Source organism: Zingiber officinale, chromosome 7B (genome assembly GCF_018446385.1).
Source record: "Zingiber officinale cultivar Zhangliang chromosome 7B, Zo_v1.1, whole genome shotgun sequence".
In the NCBI taxonomy this organism is placed as follows: Eukaryota; Viridiplantae; Streptophyta; class Magnoliopsida; order Zingiberales; family Zingiberaceae; genus Zingiber; species Zingiber officinale.
Window position 1 is genome coordinate 57,053,471 of NC_055999.1, and position 20,159 is coordinate 57,073,629.

The following is a 20,159-nucleotide window of genomic DNA, read 5'->3' on the forward strand; positions in this document are numbered from 1 at the left end:
CCAATAGAAGGGATCGTATCTGGCCCAAATCCGACGTTGAGATACTCGTCTTGTGTCAAAGTCCTGTGTCATCAATATAAATATATTTTATTTAGCTACAATTCTTATAAATAGCTAAATAAAATCTCTAACCCTAAATTAGGGTAAAACCCTAATCATATTACCATCAACTTACCTAATTTAAGATAACCAACTCAAGTCCAATATAACCTCTTAACTTAACCCTAAAAAAAAAATTGAAATCAAGAGAAGAACCAGTATAGCCATGACTTATCCCTAACACTCACCAAGCTTAATGGTAGTTGTTGTGGCTTTCAACCGGAGGGGTTCGCAGCCCAAAAGATGATGGCCGAAGTTGTAGACCTGTTGTCTTCCAAATCTAACGCCCTAATCAAACTACACATGATTGTCTAACTACAAAACATATCAAATTTCTACCCCTAACCTCAATTCACAGTCATGCTTTGTGCTGGAATTCAAGGTTTGCTGTTGGAATACTTCACAGCAGAGCCTTCCTCTCCCTCACAACCATGATCATTGTTCCACCGAAGACCTACACCTGCTGGACCAGATCAGAAGGGGGAAAATCAAGAGTGCAACCAAGAGTTCCAAGTACAACCAACTCACCTTGTTGGCTAGAATCTAGGGCACGACTCAAGAACAGAGAGTCGGCGGCGATCAACAAGGCAGTGCACAAGGCGGGCTGCAGTGGTCGCGGGATGGTCGTGCCTGGCCGCGGCTAGTCACCTCCGACTGAGGTGGCGACAAGGCGAGGGTGAAAGGCAACCGGCTCAATCCAGTGGCGACAGGTGATGGATCGAAGTTAGGGCACGACGTGGTGGCGGTCAGTGTTGTTTCGTGCGGCGGCAGTGCGCTGCAGATCTAGGGCACAACGGTGTGAAGAAAGGGGAACTCGACGACACAAGATCTCCCCTGGCCGGCGGCGACGAGCTGTGGCAAACGGAGACAATGCAGAGAGGGATTTCGCGAGCAAGAGGAATCGACGCAAGGAGAGGGGCTCTGCCGATGGGTTTTGTATGCACAGGAGAAAGGAACTGTCGAGTGGCGGTTAGGGCATGGGAGGAGACGGCGGCTTGGCTCGAGGAGGAGGCGTCGGGCACGCGGGTGGTTCGGTGGGGGAGAAAGAAAAAAAAAAGAATTAAGGAAAAATAAAATAAAAAGGAAAAGAAGCACAACTTTTCCTCGCTAAAATGGGGTAGCCTAAACAGACTTTCCTGGGGCCCAATATGTATCCCCGTAAACTTGTTATACGAGCTCCGAAAAATTCCCAAAAAATTTACAAAAATTTCAGAAAATTCCCTTATGGTGATTTGCCCATTTTCGGTATTTTACACTAAGTGTTTTTTATACACAAGCAAGGTATTCCTAGTGTGCTTGTGAGATGCTCTAGTTGATACCTATGGGTACATGATTTCTAGGGGAAAGATCTAGGCTAAGTCCAATCTTTGAAAGTACTAGTAAAATTAGGAATTTTGAAGAAAATAAAATAATTTATCCTAAATTTTAAAATCAAGCTAATTTTAAAAAATATCTTTAAAAAAACATGACTTTTAAAGAAACAACAAAGAAATAAATTTTTAAAAAATAATTTATTTTGAATCTATTCTACTAAGCACATGCCTAACTATCTTCTGACTGTACTGAACTCGAGTTCAGGAAAGTGTTTTGAGAAAACGTCTACTAGGTTTGACTTAGATTGAACATAGTCAAGTACAATATCACCCCTAGCTATATGATCTCTTACAAAGCGATGTTTTACCTCTATAAGTTTAGTCCTTGAGTGGTGGATTGATTTTTTAGTTAAATTGATGGAACTTATGTTATCAATTGATATTTTTATTTTTTTATATTCTAATTGATAATTTTTTGAAGTGTGCATCATCTATAATAGTTGAGATGTACATTCTCCTATGGCTATATATTCTGCTTCAGTGGTGGATAAAAAAACACCGTATTGCTTTCTACTAGACTAGCTTATTAGGCACTGACCTAGAAATTGGTAGCTTCCACCTGTACTCTTTCTATCTAGTTTGTGTTGGTACGGTTAGCACTAACGGTCTAACTCAGGTTTTAATGAATGACAAATTAGGTTAATTTAGGTGTGTCGTTATCTAACACTCTGATCGAGTGTGCAGGCTAAGTCCAGACAGGTCGACGGGCTGACCGGATGTCTGGCACGAAGTCCAAGTGGGTCGACGGGCTGACCGGACGCTTGGCGAGAAGTCCAGCTAGGTCGACGGGCTGACCGGATAGCTGGCAAGAATTCCAAGCGGGTCGACGGGCTGACCGGACGCTTAGCGAGAAGTCCAGCTAGGTCGACGGGCTGACCAGATAGCTGGCGAGAAGTCCAGATGGGTCGAAGGGTTGACCGGACGTCTGGCAGGTGAGTAAAGGAAAGTCACTGGAAGGGAGTGTCTGTGAGGACGCGTTCTCGGGAAGGGTACATTAGGCGTCGATCTGGCTTAGATCCATTTCGGATATCTAAGTCGAGATCGTGACTAGATTCCGGTCTCAGAAAGATGGAATCTAAGTCGTACTCTTGATATTGAACTGATAAACTGTGCTAACACTTTTTTTTACAGGATATACATTATCTATTTGCCTCGGACTAACCTTGTCTTGCAGGAAAGATGTTCCCTGGAAAAAGGTCGTCCGGGCGCCCGAAGGGGATCCGGGCGCCCGGAAGGGATCTGGGCGCCCGGGAGGCAACTTTTATCCAATCGCATCGTCGCCACATGGAGCTCGCTGGTTGGACCTGCCACGTCTCACCCGGGCACCCGGAAGGGATCCGGGGCGCCCCGAGCCTCATATAAAAGGAGGGTCAGGGGTGGAGCTCAAAACAACAACTGACAAGAAGATCTTCTACATCGCGATGATGCGCTCATTCCACTCTTTTCTCCTTTATGCCCTATGCCATAGGTTAGATATTGACATTAGCCTACATATCTTTTCCACCATTATCTACTCGGCCGGATACGTGACTAGTGGGCGAGTTCATATGCCCTACTGTCACATTCTGACAGCATATATGTCCTCTTTGGGCATTGATGTCACCAGAGATGACATCCGCTATATGACCGAGTTTGACGTTATAGGAGCTAGGAATTTTTCCCTAGCTAGTATTCATATAGATGGTGAGGGTATCATGACTTGACAGAGGGGGGCATAGCACCAACCTGACCTAGATGCCCAGCAGGAGGAGGCAGAGCAGGATAAGTTCTTTCTCACATTGTTTCCTTACGAGGCCGCTCCTGCCCTAGCACCAGCTCGAGCCCCACGTCCCGCTCCTCACACTCTAGCCGATCGAGTATCTGGACTAGAGAGAGCTATGTCGAGCCTCCAGCAGGAGTCCTTCGAGTTTCACCGAGACATACGGCAAGAGGTTTCTGATCTCCGACGAGAGGTGCGACATTAGGTCTCCGATTTGCGACGAGATGTGCGACAGGAGATCTCCGACCTGCGACGAGACCTACGAGAGGACGACCGGACTCGTCACACTGAGCTATTGGCACTGCTTCGGTCGTTGGGTTCCGAACCACCTCCTTCATCATCTCAGTAGTCGTGATTGTTACATAGCTCTGTTATGACTCTATTATAGCTTCTATAGTACATCTTGAGTTATTGATTTTCATTTCAGATCTGATTGGTTATACTCTAATTTAATAGACTAGGGTTTTTCAAAATTCAAAAACTATTTTCAAAAATAATTATTTTAAATTTTAGGTTAAAATTGTTTTATTTTTTCAAAACCTTCCTACTTTTAGAACTTCAAAATGATTTTAGCCTTAGACTAGAAAAATTCCCTTAGAAATCATGTTCCCTTAGGATTAGCATTTGAGCATCTCACCAACATCCTAGGTTTACCTTGCTTGTGATTGACAAACATAGAAAGGGGTGAGATGTATAGGCCAATTGCCTAGACTTAAGATGCTTATGTCAGTGCATCAATATAAGTCTGGGCGTTAAATACAAAACATACATTGATCAGGCTAAGTTATTCAGTTTAGTCAACCGCTAACTGATTCAATGAACTTAACTTGACTAACCAAGTGAAAGCTGCTATCTTCTGATAGTCAGTAAGTACCTAATTAGTTAGACAGCTATTTTAGATGTCAGGTTTAGGAGGAGGATTAAATCAACACTTAGCACTAAAATTATTTTCTCCACCTTAAACAAAATATCTTTTCTAAAACTTTTTCAGTTTACAAATTTAAAGTTTTTACAAACTTAGTCAGTGTTGAAAAGTAGATTTTTCAAACTTAGTTTTGAAATCTTTAATTTTGAAAACTTATGTTTCAAATTTTTATAAACCTATTTTTGAAAACTAGCTTTTATAAAACTAAATTCGTTAATTAGATTTTACAAACTAAGATTTTGAATCTGCTGCAAACTTAGTTTTAATCAGTTTTGAAAAGTAAATAGTTTTTAACTCAGCTTTGAAATCTTTGATTTTTCATGTTTAAAAAGTGTTTCAAAATTGAAACTTAGTTTGAAAATTTAAACCTTAAACCTTGGTTTTGAAAACTCATGTTTGTAAAATGTTTTAAAGTTGAACCTTATTTTGAAAATCTAAATTTTCTAATTTTAAACACTTATATTTGAAAATTAGTCTATCTAAAACTTAGCTTTCCAAAACTTATACCTGAAAATTAGTTCTTAAACTCTTTTTGGAAAATTCTTGTTGAGTTCATTACCTTTAAAAATTACTAAATACTTAGTTATTTTTCAAAACTTAGCTATCTTATAAATGATAAGAAATAAAAGCTAAATTACTATGTGTCAAAATTTAAACTCCCCCAAGTTAACTTGACATCATTTCTTACAACTTATAAGTTTTACTCTGTCTGAATTCTATTGGTTACTTGCTTATGTACTTATTTGATGAATTCCAAAGGGGGAGGGATAGGTGGTTAAGTTAGAGAAACCAAATGTAAATTTGAAAAACTAACTTAAAACCTTAAAAACCTCAAAAATTATGCTTGATTTTTGCATATATTTTAACTAACTTAACCAGGTTGTCATTCCATCAAAAAAGGGGAGATTGTTGGTGCAGTTAGCACTAACGGTCTAACTCAGGTTTTGATGAATGACAAATTAGGTTAAGTTAGGTGTGTCATTATCTAACACTCTGACCGATTGTGCAGGCTAAGTCCAGACAGGTCGACGAGCTGACCGGATGTCTGGCACGAAGTCCAAGTGGGTCAACGGGCTGACCAGACATTTGGTGAGAAGTCCAGCTAGGTCGATGGGCTGACCGGATAGCTGGCGAGAAGTCCAAGCGGGTCGACGGCCTAACCGGACGCTTGGCGAGAAGTCCAACTAGGTCGACGGGCTGACTGGATAGCTGGCGAGAAGTCTAGACGGGTCGAAGGGTTGACCAGACGTCTGGCAGGTGAGTAAAGGTAAGTCACTGAAAGGGAGTGTCTGTGAGGACGCATTCCCAGGAAGGGAACATTAGGCGTCGATCCGGCTTAGATCCATTTCGGATATCTAAGTCAAGATCGTGACTAGATTCCGGCCTCGGAAAGATGGAATCTAAGTCATACTCTTGATATTGAACTGATAAACTATGCTAACACTTTGTTTTGCAGGATATACATTATCTATTTGCCTTGGACTAACCTTGTCTTGCAGGAAAGATGTTCCCTTGAGAAAGGTGGTTTGGGCGCCCGGAGGGGATCCGGGCGCCCAGGAGGCAACTTTTATCCAATCACGTCGTCGCCACATGGAGCTCGCTGGTTGGACCTACCACGTCTCACCAGGGCGCCCTGAAGGGATCCGGGGCGCTCCGAGCCTCATATAAAAGGAGGGTCAAGGGTGGAGCTCAAAACAACAACTGACAAGAAGATCTTCTACTGCTTGCTCTGCTGCTCTGTGCTCCTACGACGCTAACAAAGCTCCGACAACGCACATTTTCTTTTCAAGTTATTCCTTTGTCGGTATTGCTTTTATTTTCATTAGCAATTTCTGTACTTAGTTTGTAATAAACTTCGAATTGCTAGTGATTACCCACCGAAAGCACTCAACGAGTGCGGGCCTTGGAGTAAGAGTCGACACAGGCTCCGAACCAAGTAAAATTGGTCTGTGTTAGTATTGCTTAATTTTTCCGCTGCGTTTAACTCTTATCGAAGCATTTTTTGTAATCGATATTCACCCCCCCCCCCCCTCTATCGAAACATCACGATCCAACAGTTTGCACCCAGTGTAGTCTGAGTTAGAGTACTGATAACCATGATTTTACTGTATTATTTTGATTCATTTATGCATGGTTTTGATGTTGGTTTCATAGTTTAAATCATGGTTACATTACATTTTTTGTGCATTGCATAGATTTTGGATTTAATTGCAAATCATATTATTTTTGGTGTTATTTGATGCTAATATTTAACTCTTATTTTGTAGGCATCAAAGGATCTTGGATTTGGATCTATTTGGACTGAAATTGGGCTCGGATCGGAATTTAAATGAGAAGATCAAGCTTTGGGTTGATTTGGGCCGTTCATCAAGAATAGGAGAGATCTGGACCATTTATTGAAGATCTGGCTGATCCAACTTAATGGAGAGCAGATCTGAGCCATTTATGAAGATCCAGAAGTTTTGATCTAGATCTGAGTTCATCCAGCCATTGATCCAGCCGAATAAATTTGGACCGTTCATTTAAGACTGGGCGGATCTGGGCCATCCAGTGATGATCTGATCGATCCAACCTATAGGAGAGTAGATCCAGACCCTAGATCAACATCAGCACCTTCGGATCTTATTTTAGGCAAACTTTCACCGTTGATTTAGCTCCGAATTAATCATAGCCGTCCGTTCAGATCCAGATCTGATTTAAATCTGAGAAGCTACAGTGTTCTTCTTCGTCGATTCCTCCGCGCTCAGCTCCGCGTCCCGGCGTCTTTCTTCAGGATTTCGGCCCCATCCTCCTTCAGATCTACTTCTCAACGAGTCTAATTGGCATTGGAGCTTCCATTCTTTTGCTTCTAGGCTCGGATCTTTTGCACGCGCCGGCGAACATCTCTCCAGAGCTCAGATCTGTTCGTATGTCCTCTGTTTCAGCCATCATCGGGGGAATTCTTCGGTGATAGTGGCTTGCTCTCTATCAGAGAGTATCGATCCAGAGAAATCGGATTCAAGATCTGCGAAATTTCGAGCTGTGCAGTTCCAATCTTCACCGGCTTTTCCAGGAAAGTTTTCCTTGGTGCTGGAGAATTCTGAACTGAGTTCATGGGTAGAAAGCACCTTCTTCATTTAGATTTCTTGTGTGACGGCAAGGAAAGACTTGTTAGAAGAGTATATTTGAGTAGAGATGGTTTAGATTTAAATTCTGCAGTTTATTATTTTTTAATTCTGTTATCTTTAGATCTTGACTTCAAATTCTTTGTTTTCTCTATATCTAAACTGAATGCTTGTAGTTTGTTGCTTTAGATCTCAGTTCAGCAGTTGAATTCTGTCCTTCTTACTTCTACAACAAGACAATTCTGTTCTGCAGATTTTCTTTCTGTTTAATTGTACTAAGTTTAATTGTTGCTATAATTTAGTTATTGGTTGAAAGCTCCACTTAAGGTTTTGATTGTTTATCTTTGAACAATATATTGTGAGTGAGCAGTTGAGTGTAATTGTGACTTTGATTACGAATGTGAATGGAAAACAAATTTGGTTTCTATAAGTTTGATTGGTGATTCTATATGCTGTAATTGAATTATGAATGGGAAGAGATTAGATTATGCTTAGACCTTGTTGATGTTATAATTTCATTTGAATCAATGCTAGAATTCACACATTCCGCTAGTTACCCTTGGACAAAAAAAATACGACTTGGGACTCGTTGCTACAACGCTTGTATTAATTTTAATGAGTTTCAATTTTAATTAATTTGATGTGCCTCGTGACATGCAAAAAGGTTAACATCAAGTACCCAACTAAGTCAAATGTGCTAGTTGTAACAACCCACCCTTCTTACTACTACTCTCTAAGGGCGACCGTTACCTAACTCCTACTCTACTTACTAGTGTCACTTATGCTATTATTAGCGACACTTAGATTTATCACGGTTCAGAGAAATTCCTACCGAAAAATTTCGACAGAATCTCCCCTGTACCGGTGACCAAATCTATAATACACAAGATATATATACACAGCCACATGCGGCTGGATCACAATTTATTCACAACCACGCAGTAATAAATCATATCATAATCAAAAACTAATCTAGCAACATGAACTAAACTCAATCTCCCAGAATGAAGCATAATAAGCTACAATGCACATCAAACTCAATCATAACTCATAATTTCATAACAGAAATAAGGAAAATGAACTAGACATAAACTCTAAATAAATAAGTCTTGCTAGTCCCCTCTGGACCTCTCCATAGTTCAGTCACCACACACATCCATCATCACCACCACCCTGTCGCCTCCCTTCATATCTTAGCTTTTCCTTTATCTGCGGTAGGAGGAAAAAAAAAGAAAAGTATCTATAAGCGAAAACGCTTAGTAAGTACTAATCTATCTCACAAAACTCGAAATGCATAAATGTAATGCAATAATACTGAAACTGAAATGCTAAAGCAAAGCTGCATGTACTCATGTATACAGAAATAAAACTGAATACTAAACATGCTCACTACTGACAGGAAAGTAATGAAACAACTACTGTAAGCTTAGAATTAAAGAACTAAACTTTTATTGAATCTAAGCATAAACTTGTTTCATTTTCTTATATCTTTATGCTAGAAATTAATCTTTTAATTTCTCTTTCATTTTCTTCTTCTTGTTCTTCTTACTTTACTTATACTAGAAATTAAGCTTTTAATTTCTCTTTCACTTTCTTCTTCTTGTTCTTTTTTTTTTTTTTTTTCTTCTTTTCTTCTCTTTGGGCCCAGGCTTAGTACCATCTTAATCTTATGCGCGCTCCCTAATAGAGACTGCTGTAGTCCCACGGGGTAAAGACCTCGGTCTTACCAGGGCCGAGACCTCGGAAACGGTCACCTGGATTTGTTTAACGACAACCTCGGAAGTCGGGTACTAGCCTCTTACTTTAGTTTACTTGTTATCTCTTTTTAACTAGACCTTGGTCTCTTTCTTTTTACTTAGTTTCCTCATAATCCTTTATTAGAGTTTATTGGAATCCTTTAGATATACCTAACAAGTGTAGGATTACAATTAACTAAGCATGCTATATAAAAACAATAAAAGAGAAACAAATCTAACTCTCTCTAAGCATGTTATAAAACAAAGCAACAGAAGAGCAAATCTGAACTTTCTAAACAGGCTGTGAAATAAAGGAAAAGAAAGCACATCTGAACTTACTAATCATGCTATAGAATAGAGCATAAGAGAGCTAGTTTGAACTTTTAAAACATGCTGTGATAAGAGCAAAGAAAGCTAATCTAATCTGACTAATCATGCTATAAAATAGAGCAAAAGTAAGCTAATTCAAACTTGCTAATCATGCTATAAAATAGATCAAAAAAAAAAACTAATTCAAACTTGCTAATCATGCTATAAAATAGATCAAAAGAGAGCTAATTCAAACTTCTTTAAGCATGGTTGAAAACAAATCTAACTCCTTTAAGCATGCTACAACAGATTTAGAAACAAAGGAAAGCAAATCTAATTTCTTTAAAAACAAAATATAAGCCTCCTTTTATCATGTTCGTAATATGCAAAATCTATCTTTTACTTTGGACATTAACATGGTTGAAAACATGCACTTTTGTTTTAACCAAAACATGATGTCACAGCAAGATCAATCTGAACCATTCCGTCTATATTAATTCGAAGCAATGCAAAGCTACAAAAACTAACTAAAGCACTTCTATAATTGCAAACATGCACTTCCAAAAGATGAAACAATGAAAACTTCTGCTACTACACCTAAACCTATTCCTTCTAATCAGTTCGGACATTCTGCAGTCAACTCATATCAATCTGAGCTCAACATAATAGCAATGTATTGGTCATGAAAAAGACTCTAAACAATACACAAGAAACCATTGCAGTCTACCCGCATGCTGGAACCTTACTATACATGTTCTTCTTTGAAACTCACGGCAGCAAGGGATGTGCAGGTTAATCCGAATAAAAAAAAAACTAAAACCTAAATCAAATCTGTCCTTCATGCCTACACTGAACTAACTTTCTCTTCTTTCTTTAGGGTTCACGGCAGCAAACCAAAAACCAAGATTCCTCACGGCAAAATTCAAGAAAACAAGGAAACACCAAAATAAATTCGGAGCAACTCCTACCGCAGGTGAGTAGTACTTACCCTTGATTGCTAGGACTTACAACCGGAGGAGAGCAAGAAGATCTAGGGCTCGGAGGCTTGAAATACTCGGCTTCTTCTTGTGCTCGCGCCTCTTCTTGACGAGAGGAGCTCGGTGGTGTGAAGACCTCTCGGAGAAGAGTGCTCGCTCGGCAGAAACGGCGCCGTCGCACGCGAGAAGCAGAGGAGAAGAAAGGGTTTCGGGAGAAAAATATCCCCTAATCCCTCTTAACTTATCCTTTTATAACTAGGTCTAACTTTGCCCTCTACTTAACTTATATATATCTCGTTTCATACTTATTAACAAACCACACGTAGCCCAGTTGGTTGGATGTGTCTGGCTGAGGCTCGGCTTGGGTCGAGGTCATGGGTTCGAACCTTGGCTTGCACAATTTTTTTGAGCTAAACTTCTTTCGTTTAATAAAAATATCAAACGACTTCCAAAAATTGCGTAAAAATACTCTAAAAATTTCTAAAAATCTCTAGAATATTTTAGAAGCATTTCCAAATATTTTATGGACTTTTAGAACTCGAAATAGGGAAAATTGGGTCGTTACAATTCCCCATATCTTATAAAAAGTTCGTCCTCGATCTTAGAATAGTTCTGAATATTTCTGTCTCATACTGTCCTCACGCTCCCAAGTGACTTCCTCGTGCTTCTGGTTCTTTCAGATGACCTTCACTAGTGGTACTTCTTTATTTCTTAGTCTCTTGACTGCTCTATCCACTATCTGTGTAGGTATGCTCTCATAATTAAGATCCTCTTGGATCTGCATTGACTGAGGCTGAATCACTTGGCTCGGGTTGTGGAGACACTTCTTTAGCATGGAGACATGAAATACATTGTGTATTGCTGACATGTCTTGTGGTAAGTCCAGCTTGTAAGCTACCTTCCCAATCCTCTCTATGATCAGGTAAGGTCCTACATAGCGAGGACTTAATTTGCCCTTCTTGCCAAATCTCATCACTCCCTTCATAGGAGCGACCTTGAGAAACACTGAATTCCCTACTTGGAATTCCAATGGCCTACGGCGCTGTCTACTCTGGGCAGTCTCAATCCTCTGTCTGATCTTCACTTTGCCTTCTCTGTATGTCCTCAAGCAAGGTAGGCTCTAAGGTCAATGCGGAGAGCTGTCCGTAAATAATTCCAAGTCCAAAATTTGACAACTCCTTCTGCAGTGGCAGGGCTAATGATGACAGAGACATCAGGGATGCACTGGACTTTCTGCTTAGTGCATCTGCCACTTTGTTAGCTTTGCCTGGGTGGTAGAGGTCGTAATCTTTGGCCAACTCCAGCCACCTTCGCTGTCTCATGTTTAACTCTTTCTGGGTGAAGGAATACTTTAAACTCTGATGGTCTGTGAAGATTCTACACTGAACTCCATACAAATGATGTCGCCAGAGTTTCAGTGCAAAGACTGTAACGACCCAATTTTCCTTATTTCAAGTTCAAATGTCCATAAAAATATTTGGAAATACTTTTAAAATATTCTAGAGATTTTTAAAAAATTTTTAGAGTATTTTTATGGAATTTTTGGAGGTCGTTTGGTATTTTTACCAAAAGAAAGAAGTTGTGACAAAAAAATGTTGAAGCCGGGTTTTGAACCCAATACCCCGGACCCGAATCCGGACTTAGCCAACCAACTGGTCTGGAAACGTTTTGTTAATAATAAATGAGATGAAATGTATATGATGTAGAACATGGTAATGGAGAATAATAAGAAGGAAAATAAGTTGAAGAAGCTGGGTTTCGAACCGAGCTCCTCGGCCCGAGCAGAACTCGGCCCGACCAACCGAGCTGTGCTCGATTTGTTAACTAGATAGGAGAACAAATATATTTAAGCATAAGTTGGAATATTTAAAATAAATTGGAAAAAAAGGTGCGCGGCTAAGGGATTCGAACCCGAGACCTTCGGGAATGTTTCTTTTCCAACGAACCAACTGCGCCAGCAGACTTTGTCAATTTAGAAAGGAACAAAATATATTTAAGTAGTACTAGTTAACAGAAACTTTAGGGTATTAAAAGGAAGAACTTAGGGATTAATCACAAAACCTAAATTCTTCCTCCCCTTTCTCTCGGCGACGGCGTTTTCTCTCGGGCGAAAAACGCAGCGAGCTTGAGGGCGTCTCCGGCGGCCGACCAAGGCTCGATTCCAAGAGATTTCTTCGCCCTCTCGATCCTCTCGACAAGGAGAACTCGAAGACGCGAGGAAGAGGCCGAGATCGTGAGTTTCTCCGAAGCCCTAGAAGCTATCTTGCTCGGTTGTAAGTCCAAGAACCGAAGGTGAGTTGCTTCTCACCTGCAGTAGGAGTTGTTCCGAGTTTTAAGTTGATTCCGTGTTTTCGGATTGTATTTTATGGCATTCATGTTGTTGCCGAAGCTTTGCATTCTTTTATTGTTTTCTTGCCGTGGCACAAGATGTGGGAAGTGATGGCTGAAGCATGTTTTTAGGAATTGGAAGCTTGAAGGGAAGTGGATAGATTTAAGATTTTTGATTGCTTTGTTGCTAACCTGTTGAAGTGTGTTTAGAGCTTAGAACAACATGTTTTAAGGAGCTTTTGATTCCAGGTCATGTTTACCCTTTTTGTTGAGGCATACGATTCTTAGATTCTTGGTTACTGCTGTGAGCATGAAGTGGTCTTCATCTATAGTAGCAAGTTTTCTTTAAAGGATTTTATTACCCTAAGTAAATCCTAAAATCTGTGTGCATGTGAAACCTAGGTATCCTGTTAAAACTTGTTGAGGCTTAAGAGCAGTTTTGAGATTTTGATTCTCCTTCTTTACTGTAGTAGTTTGCTATAGAGATTTTGGTTGCTCTATGGAAACCGAATTCCATTAAGTTTAGTTAAGGAGGTTCAATTGCAATTATGTGTTGAATAGTTTCTTATTAACAACATGCATGTGTAGAACCTTCCTTATTCAAAGAATATGAACAACCTAGCATTTAGTAAGCATGAACAGCCTTAAAATTAGCCTTGCGGATTTAGTTTCCTTGCATATTAATAAGCACTAAACATCCCTTCATTTTGAGTAGATGGTTTTAGAAGTTTGTTAGTTTAACAAGCATGAATAGACTCTTATTATGTTGGTATGAATAACATTTTAGTTAGATGTTCCTTGGAGTTCAAGTTTCTAGTTTTAGACTTCCTTGCTTTAACAAACAGAATTGTTTTGTTTCCTTTTTAAGCAAATGCAGATTTTAGTTTTGTTCCTTGCTATTTCCAGTAAGCATGAAATGGGTAATCATATTTGGATCCTTAGTATGTTTAGCATTTTTAGTCTTGGATCCCTATGCTCAACGAACATGAACAGCTTAAGCTTAAAGTATGCATAGTTAATTCTTTTTTTTAGCAATTCAATATCTATTTCTTGAGCATTTTACAAGTACGAACAGCACTTTGTAGCATTTCAGATTTAGTACTTATTGTTGATTTAGTAGCATGAGCAGCCCTGCCATTTTAAAGTATCAGTTTAACATGAGCAGTTTTAGTTTTCATTACTGTTTAGTATTTCCTGATGAAGCATGATATTCTGTTAATTCCATGCAACAACGATTCCTTTATTTTCTAGATTCTATTGCATGCCTAGTAGTTGAATTGGTTTTACTTTCACAACATGCTTAAGTTGTTCTAGTTTCCTATTTGCTATTGGAATAACATGAGCAGTTCTATTTTTTTATAGCATGCAGATTTTTATAAGTAAAGTATGCAGATTTTGATAGGCTTAATATGCAGATTTTTGTTAGGCTTTGCATGCAGATTTATGTTAAGCTTTGTATACAGATTTTCAGTACGTAGGGTGTGTTCTAGTGCACACCAAGTGCTTGATAAAATGCTTAGCTCAATATAATGCTACAGTAGGCATTTTAATAGCTCAGTTAATGCAGTAGAAACATTTAAAATAACTTATTTAGTCTTGCTTCAGCTTATATGGGACTACGGTCCAATGGGTGGGCTCCCGTCGCCTCTAGGTTCAGATAACCTAGTTCTAGGTTCGATAACCTAGTAAAAGCAAGATAAGAAAATTAGCTATGAAATCAGTATTTTATGGCACTGTATTGGATTAGATATCCATTGGGTTGGGCTCCACGTCGTCCCTAGGTTTAGATAACCTAGTAAACCCTACTAGACTCGGAACTTGCAATCCCGGGTTTAGTTAGGGATGCGCGCACCTGGCCCATCAGCAGCATGATTACTATTTTGATCTATTATGTAAATAGTTTTCAAAACTTCACAAATTAGTTATGTGAATACAAGTTAGACTCAGTTTAGCATTAATTAGTTCAGCTAATGTATCAGTTCAGTTCTTATTGATACACATGATAGTTCTATGATTAGCTTTACATGTTAGCTTTTCAGTTATTTTCTTCGCTATTTATGAGCATGATTAGTTATACATGTTTAGTATTTCAGTTAGTATGATTCCTTTATTGGTTTATGAGCATGATTTGCTATACATGTTTAGTATTTCAGTTAGTTAGATTCTTTTGCTATTTATGAGCATGATTATCTTTACATGTTAGCTTTTCAGTTAGTTTCTTTGCTATTTATGAGCATGAGTAGCTTTACATGTTAGCATTCAGTTTTAGCATGTTTTTATTTATATACATGTATATCGAGTTTTTGTGAGTAGGATAGCGCTCACTAAGCTTTTAGCTTATAGATACTATTTTCCTCCTACTGCAGATAAAGGAAAAGCTAAAGTATAAGGAAGAAGGCGACAAGGAGATGCTGTGACGGTGTGTGATGTGTGGACTATGGAGATCCTTTGGACTTAGCTAAAGAACTCACTTAGTTTAAGAATTTGTTTAGTTTAATTCCTTAATAAGTTGATAAGAAAATTTTGTAGTAAGAAGTTATGTTTCCGTTTTTCATTACCTGCATGTTTTGATTTATTAAACTGCGTGGTTGTGAAAATATATGTTCCAGCCGCCTGTGGCTGAGTATACTCTGTATGTATTTACGGATATGGTCACCGGTACAGGGGAGACTCCGCCGAAATTTTTCGGTAGGGTTTCCATGTGATTTTTAATCATACCGGTTAAGTAGAGTTAGTAGTTAAGTAACGCTCACTCCTTGCTTTCCTTTATGTTGAGCATGGACTTGATGAATAGAGTGTTCAGTGAATACCTTGACAAGTTTGTCATTGTGTTCATCGACGACATTCTAATCTATTCCAGAACCCCAGAGGAGCATGATGCGCATTTGAGAATAGTCCTACAGACTCTTCAGCAGAGACAGCTCTATGCTAAATTCTCAAAGTGCATTCAAGTGGATCCACCAAAGTAGAAGCGGTCAACAACTGGAAGAGACCCAAGAATGCCAGGGAGATCAGAAGCTTCCTTGGTTTAGCTGGATACTACAGGAAATTTGTGGAGGACTTTTCCAGGATAGCCTCTCCACTTACAGCCCTCACCAGGAAAGATAAGAAGTTTGAATGGTCAGATAAATGTGAGCAGAGTTTTCAAGAACTCAAGAAGAGACTGACCACTGTTTCCAGAGCGACAAGAGTTTCGACATTTATAGTGATGCTTCCAAGATGGGATTAGGAGCCGTACTCATGCAGGAAGGAAAAGTTATAGCTTATGCTTCCGACAACTCAAAGACTACGAGAAGAATTACCCCACTCATGATCTAGAGCTGGCTGCATTGAAACTCTGGCGACACTACTTGTATGGAGTCCAGTGCTGAATCTTCACAGACCATCGTAGTCTTAAGTACTTCTTCACCTGAAGGACTTAAACAGCACAGGTGGCTAGAGTTGGTCAAAGATTATGACCTGAAACCTCCACCCAGGTAAAGCTAATAAAGTGGCGGATGCACTAAGCGGAAAGTCCAGGCATCCTTGATGTCCTTATCATCATTAGCTCTGCCACTGCAGTCAGATTTTGGACTTGAAATTATTTATGGGCAACTTTCGCATTGACCCTAGAGTCAGCTGAGGATATACTGAAAAGCAAAGTGAAGATCCGGATATCCAAAAGATCAAGCAAGGGATACAAGAGGAAGGAAGTTTAGAATTTCGGGTATCAAATAGGGAAATCGCCTTTGTGTTCCAAATGATGAAGAGTCGAGAAAGAAAATTTTAGAAGAAGCCCATAGTACACCATACTCCATGCATCCTGGTTCCACCAAGATGTGCCAAGACGTGAAGCGAAGTTCCGGTGGTCCGGACTCAAAAGAGATGTGGCTAAATATGTCAGTACTGCCGACATGCCAGAGAGTCAAAGCAGAACACCAGAGACCAGGAGGATGCTACAACCTCTCAATACCAGAACAGGTCTCCCAAGAACTACGAATGGATACGATGCAATATGGGTGATAGTGGATAGATTGACCAAGTCTGCTCATTTTCTAGCCATCAAAGTGTCTCACTCTATAGAGCAGTTAGCACACCTGTATGTTAAAGAGGTGATCAGACTTCACGGAGTTCCTAAATCTATTATTTCTGATAGAGATGGGCGCTTCACCTCTCACTTTTGGGAGTGTGTACAGACTGCACTAGGCACCAAGCTCAAGTTCAGCACAGCCTTCCGATGGACAGACATAGCGAGTAAATCAGATCCTAGAAGATATGCTCGGGGCTTGTGCACTAGATTTTAAAGCGATTGGTGCAAGTATCGAGTTTGCCTACAAACAGCCTACCAAGCCACCATCGGGATGGCACCATATGAGGCGTATGGCGAAAGTGCAGATCACCTATATGCTGGCAAGAAGGTGAAAGAAAGGAAATGAAAGTGGAGTGGGCATTCGAGCGATAGAAGAAACCACTCAGTCTGTCGGAAAATCGATGAGGATGGAGACCGCCAGATGTAAGCTATCTTGAGGCAACTGGAATTTCAAGTAGGAGATTCGTTTTTCTCAAAGTTGCTCCTATGAAGGGGTGATGAGATTTGGCAAGAAGGGCAAATCGAGTCCTCGCTATGTAGGACCTTACCTGATCAGGATTGGGAAGGTAGCTTACAAACTGGAATTACCACAAGACATGTCAGCAATACACAATGTGTTTCATGTCTCCATGTTAAAGAAGTGTCTCCAGGACCCTAGCCAAGTGATTGAGCCTCAGTCAGTGCAGATCCAAGAGGATCTTAGTTTTGAGAGTAGACCTACACAGATAGTGGACAGAGCAGTCAAGAGACTAAGAAGCAAAGAAGTACCACTAGTGAAGGTCGTCTGGCAGAACCAGAAGCACGAGGAAGTCACTTGGGAGCGGGAGGACAGTATGAGACAGAAGTATCCAGAGCTATTCTAAGTTCGAGGACGAACTTTTTATAAGGTATGGGGAATTGTAACGACCCAATTTTCCTCATTTTAAATTCTAAAAGTCCATAAAAATATTTGGAAATACTTCTAAAATATCCTAGAGATTTTTAGGAATTTTTAGAATATTTTTATGCAATTTTTTTTGTCCGTTTGGTATTTTTACCAAGTGGAGGAAGTTTAAAAGAAAAATGCAAGAGCTAGGGTTCGAACCCACAACCCCGAACCCAAGTTAAGCCGGACACGACGCAACCGACTGAGCTGGGAACCCTTTCGTTAACTATATATGTAACGAAGCGTATTTAAGCGGTAATTAGGAAAGTGGAAATAAAAAGTGGACGCGGCAGGATTCGAACCCAGTCTCTCGGCCCAAGCAATATTCGACCCAACCAACTGTGCCAGCGAGTTATGTTAATTAAGGAAAGAACGGATTATAATTAAGGTATAGTTAGTAATAGAAAAACTTAGTTATAAAGGGATTTAGTTTTCCCTTTCTCGCCGAAAACCCTATTTGCCCTTTCTTTCTCTCGCGACGGCGCACGACGGTCTCGGGCGGAAACGCAGCAAGGTTAGGGTTCCTCCTCCGGCGGCCGGCGAGGGGCTTTTCCGAGAATCCTTCTCATTCTCGTGCTCTCCCCGACGTGGAGAGCCCGTGGACGCGTAGAAGGTGCTGTGATTTCGAGTCTCGCCGAACCCTAGCAACCCTTTTCTTCGGTTGTAAGTTCAAGAACCCGATGTAAGTGCTTCTCACCTGCGGTAGGAGTAGCTTTCGGGATTTTCGGTTGCGTTTTGTTATTGTGTAATGAACAAGAGCAGTCTTTTTATTCTAGCATATGGTTTGATTTCAACCCTTGCTCTAACAATCCGGATTAAGATTTGGTTTCAATCCTTTGAAGCTTTTAGTGCACGGACAGAATCTTGATGTTCCCATGTTTTATCACAGCATGTTTTTGAGGTGTTTACCTCACAATTCAAGCATGTTTAAGTGGGTATAAATTTCTTCAAGCTACAGCATGATGAAAGATTGTTAGGTTCATGAATAAGTTAGTTGTTACAAGCTTGATGTGTAGAAACTTTTACTGCTGTGAGCCTATCTAAGGTTACCAGCTATGATCATGTAGTTTTGTTATTTACTGTTGAAATTCTGTTTGTAATATACCATGTTACTTACCAGTAGTGTAGTTGTTTTTTTTAAAAACTCTGTGGAGATTAGTTTGAATAAGTACTGGCTTATATAGTGATATATGCTTTAGAATTTCTCGTATAATGAATAAATGAAAGAAGTGCAAGTAAAGAAAGACTAAGTCACAAATCTGATCCTAAATTCCAGAATTTAGAATCAAAGCACACAAATAAGTGCCAAGACATTTTATTAGAAGAAGTATTTAAAGAAGGATATAAAGAAAAGTATTTTACTTTTAAAAGGGCATGTACCGGACACAAAGTCCAAGGGATGGGCTCCAAGTTGCCCCTAGACATAAGGTCTAGAAGTGTCTTAATGGTCTTGGGATTAGCTACCTCAATTCTCATTAAGAAAGGCGCGCAAAGTGGTACAATGCCGGGCCCAAGTAAAGTTGAATATTATTTTTAAAGTATAAAAGTATTAAATTTGGAAACAAATAGAACAAGTTTCATTTATCTAGATTGAAAGATTCTAACAAGATAGATTGTTGTTTCCTTTAGAGATGCATGATGTAGTTCTATTTGCTATTTTCATGTTGAGCATGTACTCCTTGCTTTCCTTTATGTTTATGTTTATGCATTCCTTATCGGATTTTGTGAGTAGAAAGCACTTACTAAGCTTTTAGCTTATAGATACTACCTTTCCTCCTACTGCAGATATGGATAAAAATAAAGGAAAAGCTAAAGTGGTATAGAAGAAGGCGACAAGGAGACGTTGATAGTGTGTGTGTGGTGGCGGATATGGAAGTTTGGGATCTAGCTAATAAATTGCTGCAAGTTAATTTATTTAGTTTTCTTCTTAAATAACTAGGAGAATTTAGAGAAATACAAATTCTGTTACTCTTTCTGTTTTGCTGTTATGAAGTGTTTAAATGTTTTGTTTTTGTTTCTGTTGGATTTCTGGAACCATTCGGATGGTCAAATGCATGGTTAAATGTTTTATGGAAGTAAATGCATATGAAAATTCGGTTTTCATTGTATAGTAGCCTCAGATGATTGCTTTGGTTGCATGTTAAAATTTAGTGCAGTATTATTATTCCTTGCACAAATGGAGTTAGTCATTGCTGAAAATTCTGCATTTGAACTGCCATGTACGTGTCTTATTATCAATGTTGTAGCTTTAATGGTGTTGGGATGCACTGCTGTTTAAATTCAGAATGATTTGCATGCTACCTGTTTTAGTTTTGACACTGCTAAGAGGTCAATACTATCCATTGATTTAATTGCAATATATGGCATTGCTGACATATACGATTCTGTAGTCAACTTGATATACATGCAATAATTATGAACTCATAACACCTAGATGTATAATTCGTTTATTTGATATGCTAGTCCTGTTATTGGAATAGGTCTTCTGTTAATGAGTTAAGGGTGGCTGTAGTTTAGATGTGTACCTCACTTTTGGTGGTGTGTTAATAGAAGTT

General features: G+C 39.4%; 1 long non-coding RNA gene across 1 annotated transcript; it reads left to right on the plus strand.

Annotated features, from left to right (window-relative positions):
* The first annotated feature begins 12,191 nt into the window (after positions 1 to 12,191).
* LOC122005762 lies at positions 12,192 to 19,712 on the plus strand. Its single transcript, XR_006118530.1, has 3 exons — positions 12,192 to 12,574; positions 14,977 to 15,029; positions 19,390 to 19,712. It is a non-coding gene; the product is annotated as an uncharacterized LOC122005762 (long non-coding RNA).
* Positions 19,713 to 20,159: the final 447 nt, after the last annotated feature.